This window comes from Lutjanus erythropterus, chromosome 4 (genome assembly GCF_056507025.1).
Source record: "Lutjanus erythropterus isolate fLutEry1 chromosome 4, fLutEry1.hap2, whole genome shotgun sequence".
Taxonomy (NCBI): domain Eukaryota; kingdom Metazoa; phylum Chordata; class Actinopteri; order Lutjaniformes; family Lutjanidae; genus Lutjanus; species Lutjanus erythropterus.
This window is the reverse complement of record NC_139320.1, coordinates 1,557,469-1,566,837: the sequence shown is the minus strand read 5'-3', so window position 1 is coordinate 1,566,837 and position 9,369 is coordinate 1,557,469.

Sequence of the window (9,369 nt, the reverse complement as noted above, 5' to 3'; positions counted from 1 at the left end):
AAGCAATATTTAATGAGTCTTTATCTTAGGGGTTTTTTGGCTGTTGTACAACCCCTTCTGAAAAATCTAACTTTGACACTGAAAGTTTTAATAATTTTAGAGCCATTAACCTTTCTTGCCAAAGCACTAGAAAAAGTGGCATACTCCCAGCTCATACCCTTTATGAATGACCACTCACTTTTTGAGACATTTCTGTCCAGTTTTAAAAAACATAATAGTAAAGAAACACTGGTGAGTCTCATTCCCATGTTGCCACTCTCTGTCCCCCTTTCCTGTCTGTCTTCAGCTTTCCTGACAAAAGAGACCAACAAACAGTAGAACTGCAGGTGACTGATGCTGGAAGATAGTTTCTGCTGTGGTATCAAACACTACATACACTGACGTGCTGCAGGACCAGTTCAGCTGATCCTCTGAATATGAAACTTCTTGTATTGGCTGATATAGATGTTTGTTATTAATAAGAAATAATGCTGCCAACTCATTCACAATGCCAACCTCCCACATGCAATTAATATCAAAACAACTGTCAAACTGATGTCATGTGCAATTACTCTGCCATATATCACAATACATTCCACATTTAAGCATTTTATTCATATTTTGTTATACAACCAGAGTATTTCACTGCACTGATTGACCTGCTGTTACTCTGTGCAGATGACAAAGACTTGAACCATGACAAATAAAGACTTGAACCATGACTTTACACTATATTAATATATAATAATAATAATAATAATAATAATAATAATAATAATAATAATAACAATAATAAGAATAATAAGAATAATAATAATAATAATAATAATAATAATAATAATAATAATAATATGGTAACTTTACACTATATTACTATATTGACTTTAGACACGTGTAGGACTTGATGTGTCCCTGTTCCATTAGAAAAATAAATCATGTCAAATAGTTGTCATATTAGAAATATGACAACTATGTGCATTATATGACTATATATAACAACAGTATAGAAAAATATGTTCATCCATCTATGGATGGAATGGAACATTAAAATAACAATTTTAATGGATTTAAAATAAGGCCACAAAGTCATAACTCTCAGACTCTGATCCCAGGTGTGAAAATGTATTAATATTAAACAATCATTGTCATATTTTATTTAGAAAGGTTGGTGGTATTTGATGTTTTCTGTTGCAGCACATTTTCTTTTATATTTAAACTTCCAGTTTTATTTTAAATATTATATTATTATAAATATTCTTAGCTTCAAATGCTCAGAATCATCCCAAAATCACTGAAATAATTTGATTATAAAAGTTTCTTGGAACCTCACAAGTGTACTGGAATAATGATAATAACAATAATGTAATGAATAACAGTAAAAGGTGCAGTTTCATCTGAAATCATTAGCAGACTGAGGATTGGATCGTATTTGTCATTATTCTGCTTTTTAAAGCTAAAGTGATCAGATAAAATGGAAGTTACTGCCTTTTGCTTTGGTATGACCCAATATTTTTTGGTACGCTCTGCAAAGGCAGAATACAGGAACTTCCAAATTAGGTCAAAGGTCAAATCAGAGGTAAGGATTAATATGTAGAAACAATAACTTGATATAGAGCTGTAAAACTAACACATATCCAATTATCTGCCTGTAACAAGAAAACTTTAAAGTCATTTTTCTCAGTTCTACACTCTGGGAAGTTACTGCCTTTTTTGTTTGTAGGGTGGAGTTGTTCTGTGTCAGTAGAGCAGGTTTCTCCCTCTTCTTTAAATGGCATTATTAATACTGTGTTAACTCTCTACATTGACAGATTACAACTGAAGTGAACCATATATTTAATCATATTTGTTAATAATATGTTTATTGTCATATGTTTAATGCTTCTTTCCACCTCTTGGACTTTTCTTTCCCTCTTCCTTCTCTTTCTATCATTATTTCCACACCTGCTTTCTGCTCTTCCTCTCTGCTTGCTCATGCTTCTGCACATGCTCAGAAGCTGTCTCCCTCTGTGAGCACCGCCTGGGGCATGGTGGGAGATTAATGCATACAAATTGCCTCTGTCGGCCCAAACATTACTTAAGTTCCAGGGTGGCCATCATCCTGGCAGAGGACTCAAATAACTGCTGACAAGAGCAGTGGCAGCTACGGGCATGGAGAGAAGGCTGAATATTGATTTCCCCTGAAACCTGTGCATCCTGCCATGACAGCAGCGCCTCAGCACTTCAACCTGGAACTCGCAGCCTGCCTCTTATTGTACACAGCCTGCATGTCAAGACTCACATTACCACATCAAATGTCCTTGATGCAAAGTCACAGGACAAGTCAGTCATACATCAAGATGGATGAACAATCATGATTCATCTGCTATTAATATCAGCATTAATACATCCAGCACATCATCAATCAAGCAACACTGACAGCAGAAAGACAGAGGAAATGTACTTCAGAGCTGCTGCTTCTCCAACCCTCCAGAAGTTGTTCAATGGATCAACCCCACACACACAAAGAGAGATGTGGCCCTTTTCAGACAGAGCTGACGTGGAACAACTTGGTTTGACTTGGCCCGTCAGCTCATCATGGCAGGGGTTTGCATTTCCATTACAACAGGACTACCCGCTTCAAGGTGTGTCTTTTAAGTGAGGACGAGCTTGAGAAGCTTTGAGTCAAGTGGCTGTAAAGCAGTGAATAAATCGTTCATATATGTCTCTAAGATAAACATGCTGTTTTGTTAAATTCTTCACAACAGTCCCTTGGTATTTCGTTATTTAAATACTTTTATTATGGAGCAGCACAAACAGGACATGTTTTCATTCAGGGTTTCATCAGCAGTAACTTAAACATGACTCCGACACAGCTGACAGCAAATATGAAACGGTCAAATAATGTAGATACCTGAAAGTACAAATACAGGAGAGGAACTACATTCCAAAGCACAGAGATTCAGCTAGAAGCTACAAAACTACTGAGAGCTGAACATAAAGAGACTTTTAGAAACTTTCCCTCTGCTCTCCTGTGTCACAACACTCATTTGCTCGAGTGGAGACGTCTCACTGACCGCAGGCAACCTGTTAGGACTCCCCTGTCTTCCAAAGTCTGCTTGGAGGCAGGTAAGGCTCGCTTTGGCCCTGCTCCAGAGTAGGTCCATCTTGGGCGTGTAGCACAACTTAGCATGATAAAAGTGGTAGTGGAAATGCAAATCAGTGTGGCCAGAGGAAAAGCTCAAATGAAGTTTATATCTGCGCAGCACTATAGAAGCAGTTAAGAAAGTTTTCCTGTATGTGATAGTCTGAGGACTTTTTCTGTTTTTGTTTCATAGGTGTCCTTTAATGATGAGGCAAATTAAAAACTTAGACAATGGAGCACCTTTTCAGGATGAATGTTAATAAACTTCTGACAATAATAACAATTACTATTAAAATATTACACAACAGACCTTGTTCTTTACAAGAACCTAAAAAAACATGGACAATGTTTTTCCCACAATGAAAACAAAACATCAATTGCAGGAACAATTACCATTCATAGCAGAATTTTAATTAGCAACAGCCGCAACAGTGGTGGTACATGCCACAGAAAATGTAAAAGCACCTGCCACAGTGATAAACACACATCAACAGTGTCTAATGACTTGGCTCATGGATATGTTTTAGTAAATGAGCAGTTTCAGTTTTTGACAATGATTTGTGTATATTTTCAGTTTATCCACATCCATACCTATGATGCAGTTTATTGAAGCATGTGGCTCTACATCTGGGTACAAATGAGGGTTTTTGTTTTCCCAAAGTGAGCTCCTTCCTTTAAACTCTGTCACTCATACATGGAAAATCAAATTATCTGTGGATTCACGTCACAGACAAATTTTAAAATATGTTCAAAGTAAACAAAATTTACGTGTTTGTCTTTTACCTACCAGTGTCTCCAGTGACTCTTGAGCCAGTGGCTACAAGAAACAATTTGATTAAAATAAACACCTTTGTTAAATTATCCTGTTTATTTTCAGAGATTGCGTCCCAATGGCAATATTTCACATGCTGGACACATTAATTTTAAAATTTATAGGACTACAGAATGTTTTATTGCAACACTGTATAAATCATCAGGTGTGAAGGCATTGGCAAATATTTAGTCTTACTACTGGCCAGGCAACCTGCCTGCATTATACAGTACTGACTCTGTCCTACTGTTGTGCAACTTGATCCAGAGCAGATCCAGACAGAAAATGTGGTCTATGTTGTAAAATGGTTGTAATTTGTCAGTGTCAGCGTAGGCCTAGAACAGGGGTCTGCATCCTGTGGCTCAGGAAATTATATGGAAATAAATAATAGTTTTGTTTTTGTGTTTGTTTTTTGAGAAAACTTAAAAACAACATACTGCAATAGATTTTTGAATTTTGAGCCCAACTTCAATTCTCAAGTTCTGAAAAGTTTTACCTAACTATATATTTTTTGTTGAGATAAATAACTTTTCTTATTGGGATAAACTTAAACCTTTAATTTTTGGAAACCCAAAAAGCTGTATTTAAAAAACTCTTTGAGTAAACTCATTGAGGTGAAAGTGAATGATGGTTAAAATTTTAAAATATTTTCCTTCATTCATTTATTAATTTATTCATTGTCTGTAACCGCTTATCCTTGAAGGGTCGCGGGGGGCTGGAGTCTATCCCAGCTTACATTGGGTGAGAGGCAGGGTTTACCCTGGACAAGTCGCCAGTTCATCACAGGGCTGACACATAGACAGACAACTACTCACACTCACACCTATGGACAATTCAGTATGGCCAATTAACCTATTTTCAAAAATATTTTCAATTAAAACCATTTGATTTTCAGGCACCAAAATAATGACACATCAGGTTCATAGCTCACTGTGAACAATTTTGAAATACATTTCAATTGTTTTCTTTTTTTTTTGTTTTTTTTTGTTTTGAGTTTCTAAAACTCAAAGATTCAAGTTTATCTACAGAAGAGAAGTAAATGATCTCAACTAAAGATTATAGGTTGGCAAAACTCTTTATGGTTATTTCAAAGCTCAAGAGTTTATGTTGGGTGTAAAACTCAAAAATCTATTTTGTGTCTTACAATACGATACGATACGATATACTTTATTGTCCCCATAGGGAAATTTGTTTTGGACTCGAATGCTGCACACAACATGCCTCCACAGTGTGATAAAACAAACAACATAATAAATAAATTGCACATAATCCACATTGCACATTACAGATATTGCACATACAAATACATAACACATATTGCACATACCCTGTGGTAAAAAAACCACCATGAAACTATTGCACAATCCCTGCAGCCTCAAACAGCACTATTCAAAAGCTTAATGGAGGTACCTTGAAATATTTTGCTGTCTTATCTATTTTTACAGTTTACATTTTTATGTTCTTTATTGGTAAAAATATGTAGCCTATACACCAAAAAATATTTTGTCAACTAAATTTTGACAGTGGCTAATCTTCTTGAGTCTCCATAAGCTAGCTATGGATGCCAAATCAAAAAAAAAAAAAAAAAAAAAAGAAAAGCCTTATGCCAATTGTTGCTTGTTGTTTTTAGTCCAAAAATGGCTCTTTTGATCATGAAGGTTGGTGAGTCCTGGACTAGACAATAAAACTTCTTAGGTAGGTTTAGAAGAAGATTGTGGTTGGAGTCACGTGACAGAATTGACACAATGGAAGTCAAGTATGAAACTGCGTTTCTTCTTCTTCCTGCGTTTGTTTTATGTCCACCATACCTCTCTCATATGTGGACTTTCTCAATCATTACACTCCTGCCATATCTATTATGCCCACTAGAGGTCACTGCCTGATAATAGATTTCCCTGGTGAGAGCAGGCTGATTTCATCAGAACTTTGCAAGATTTTTTCAGCAAGTTGTGGGGGAAAAAATCTGTCTCAAAATGTTCCAATACCTGCTGGACAGTAGTTTTCCTGCTCTACCAGACTAAACACCAACCGATGCATTTTTGAAGGCACTCCGTCTCCCTTATGAACTCCAGTCAGTGGCGTAGATGACGTAGGGTTGGTGGGTTTTGTAAACCCATGGGCCCTCTTGTGGTCAAACTTTTTTTGTTTTGTTTTTTTTGTTTTTTTTAAATGTAATGTTGCCACAGTTGACCCTCACAGCGGCAGGTAGCACGGAGTGTAACGTCAGACTGGGTCACTGCATTTTGTTGCATATAAGGGGGGATACGAGCGGCCCCTCCCAATCTGAACTGATCCATGCGTCTATTGAATGTGATTGGCTCAGCTGCTCAGACGGTGACCGTTATTTTTCTGGAAAAAAAGAAATTAAAAAGCAAGCAAGGTAGAGGAGATTTGCAAAGATGCTGAAAAGAAAGAAGCCACCAGAAAAAGAGATGTGTGGTGCAGATAAGCGTAGGGCAAAAAAGAAAAAAAAGTTAATTGAGGATGCGGCCAAATGCACGAAACTGACAGATCTCTTCTGTCGTGGTGGGAGCAGCCAGACCAGTGACGACACGGGTCCGAGCAGCAGCACGGCCACAGCAGTTAAACAAGCACTGTCTGCTGTAACACGGCGCTATCATGATCTCAGACTTGAGACTAGGGTTGTCACAAGAATCGACACTATCGGTAATCTGAACGTGACCCGCTGATCTGCTCCAGCTGCTTGGTGTGGCCACAGCCACAGCTGAAGCCCATAAACATGACACGCCATGTGTCTTTCTCCGGTCAGTTGTCATGGGAACAAGATGCTCTGACGGTGGTGCGCATTTAGACCATAATACATCCATGGTTTGGAGCAGAGACAAAACAAACGTGTGTGAATATATAAAAGCTGAAGAATGAAACAATAAGTTTACACTAATGTCAGGCCCCTTTGACCTCAAAACCCATGTGGAATACAGCCCAGTTACGCCACTGACTCCAGTAACAGAAAGCCACAAAGTTCTTCTGGGTTTGGCTGTGGAAAGTTTCATAAAATAATTCATTAAGTACATAACAAAGATAAATATTGTTTTTGAGCCCCTGGTCTTCAGGACATTTGGGTTAAATCTCCGCAAAAACTGCTTCCATTATGGATTTACATTTGCTTTTTAGCTATTTGGCTCATCTTTATGGATTTCCCTTCGTTGTTTTACAAGTTTTACACAAACCATGTTTTAGTATTACTATTATTGTACAGTACACTAGACTGCACAGGGAATCAGTGTAATTCAGATAGAATTAGTGAGGTACACCAGAGTTTGGATGTCTGTTTTGTCCACACAAACCACAGTGCACTGACACACCACACAGCCATCAGCCACTGCTGGTGTCCTGCTTAGAGACAGGTCAAGTTTTCTGCATCTGCTACAAATGATGCAGTGGTTGTAAGACACACTGTCCATGCTGTGTCCCCGCTGGTTTTTTAATGTGTCTGGTAAAGCAGCAGCCTTAAAGGAGGCCATCAGACAGAGGATGGTGCTCTGAGGACACCAAGTGGACAGACATGGAATTACAGGCTCCACAAAACAACTCAAAAGAGACAAACGGGCAAAGCTAATTGAGACAGGATCAGTTCCAATATCGACAGTCAGAATTTTGTGTGCATTCTCAAAAAGTCTGTGGGACTACATATAATTTTAGTAATTCTTTACTGTCAATTGTAAGTGTTTTTTAACCACTCATTAAAAATTACATACAGTACATTGACCAAATAACAGACTAATTTATACATTGGAGTGGTGAAGATGAGCAGTCTGACAGTCTGAGGGGAGCAGCTGCTCTTCAGTCTGGTAGTACAACAGTGGATACTTCTGTATCTCCTGCTCGTGGCAGCAGGGTGAACAGACTGTGGCTGGGGTCAGTATTATATTTAAATATCCTTTGGCCTGTGTGCAGACACCTCACCTCCCACTGATGCTCAATACATGGATACCAGTGATGTTCTGGGTGGTTTTACAATCATGCCAGTTAGTGATGTTTCCAGTCAGGATGCTTTCTATTGTTCCGCTGTGGAACTTAACAAGAACATGGCACAGTTTTGCCTCTTTAAGTTTCTTTAGTAAATACAACCATTTCTTAGTTGTTTTTTACCAGAATGGAGATGTGTGACGTCCATGATCTCTGTGATGTTGCTTCAGATCACTTTGGCAGTCAGTTTCAAGGGGGAGATTGTGTTGAATGCTGGTTTTGAGTGGAGGGCAGATGGCATCCTGTGTGGATCTGTTGGTTCTGAATGCAAACTGGTGATGGGTTGGGATACTGTTCTTTATGTGCTGGAGAACCAGTTTCTCAAAGTTCTTCATCAGAAGGGTGGTGGGTGAAACAGGGTGGTCGTCATTCAGACTACTCTGCAGAGTGGTGGCTGTTGAGGCAGGTGGGAACACTCGCCTGTAACAGTGATATATTAAAATGTCAGTAAGACATCTGCTTGCTGGTTGGCTCATGTTTTTAACACACAGCCAGGGATGTTATGTTGCTGCCATGCACTCTGACACTACTTGAATAGCACAGTGGCAACTTTTTAGTAACAACAGAATCTGTGCAGAGATACTGTGTTTGCTGTGAAGTTTTATTTAGATGTTAGCTGTGTATTTATTAGTTTTACATATTTTTAATAAATAGTTTTTATACCCCCACCTGTACATAATTACTGTTTGCTTGCTCACGGTTTGGCTATACTGTACTTGTAATTTATTGTTTATTTGTTCTCTGCACTGTGTAAATATGAGCTACTGACCAAATTAAACCGTATACTAGTAAACAACATACTTGACCAATAGAGTGTGGCTTTTTTGGTCCTTTCTGTGCACTCTGACATTACACATGTGTAATGTGTTTTCATAATAAAATGATGGCACGCACACACTTTATGAGGAGACAGTGGTATATTAATGTCTCACTTTATACTCTGAGGGCATGATCATGCTTATTTGTTTTCATTGGATCTGGGGCATTAACCAAGTGTCTTTGTTAAAAATATGATATCACACAGTGCTATCCCAGTTTTCTTGCAGCTTTTGGGGCCATTAAATCCTTTTTCACTCAAACACTTAACCTGATAATACACATGACATCTTTTAACTTCTGGAGGATTCAGTGGTGTGGGCTTACAATACTGGAACTGGTCCAGGGACTGACAAACCAGGAGTGGAGGAAGGACACAAGGTAGCCTCACACTTTAATTGGGAATTGGTCTTACATGACCCTTTTATATTATTATTATTTTGGCTTATTATGACATATTATACATATATAGTGTCAAAATGTGAATCACTGAAATAACATACTGTCTAGTTCTGATGCAACCCGCTGGTTTAAGCACTGTGCACAAACTTTATTCAGTTTTTCTGGTAATAACTCACTGTAAAAGACAGAAGTCACTCATTTTAAATACATTTACTGACACTGGGCCTCATGCAAGAACCACTCATACAAA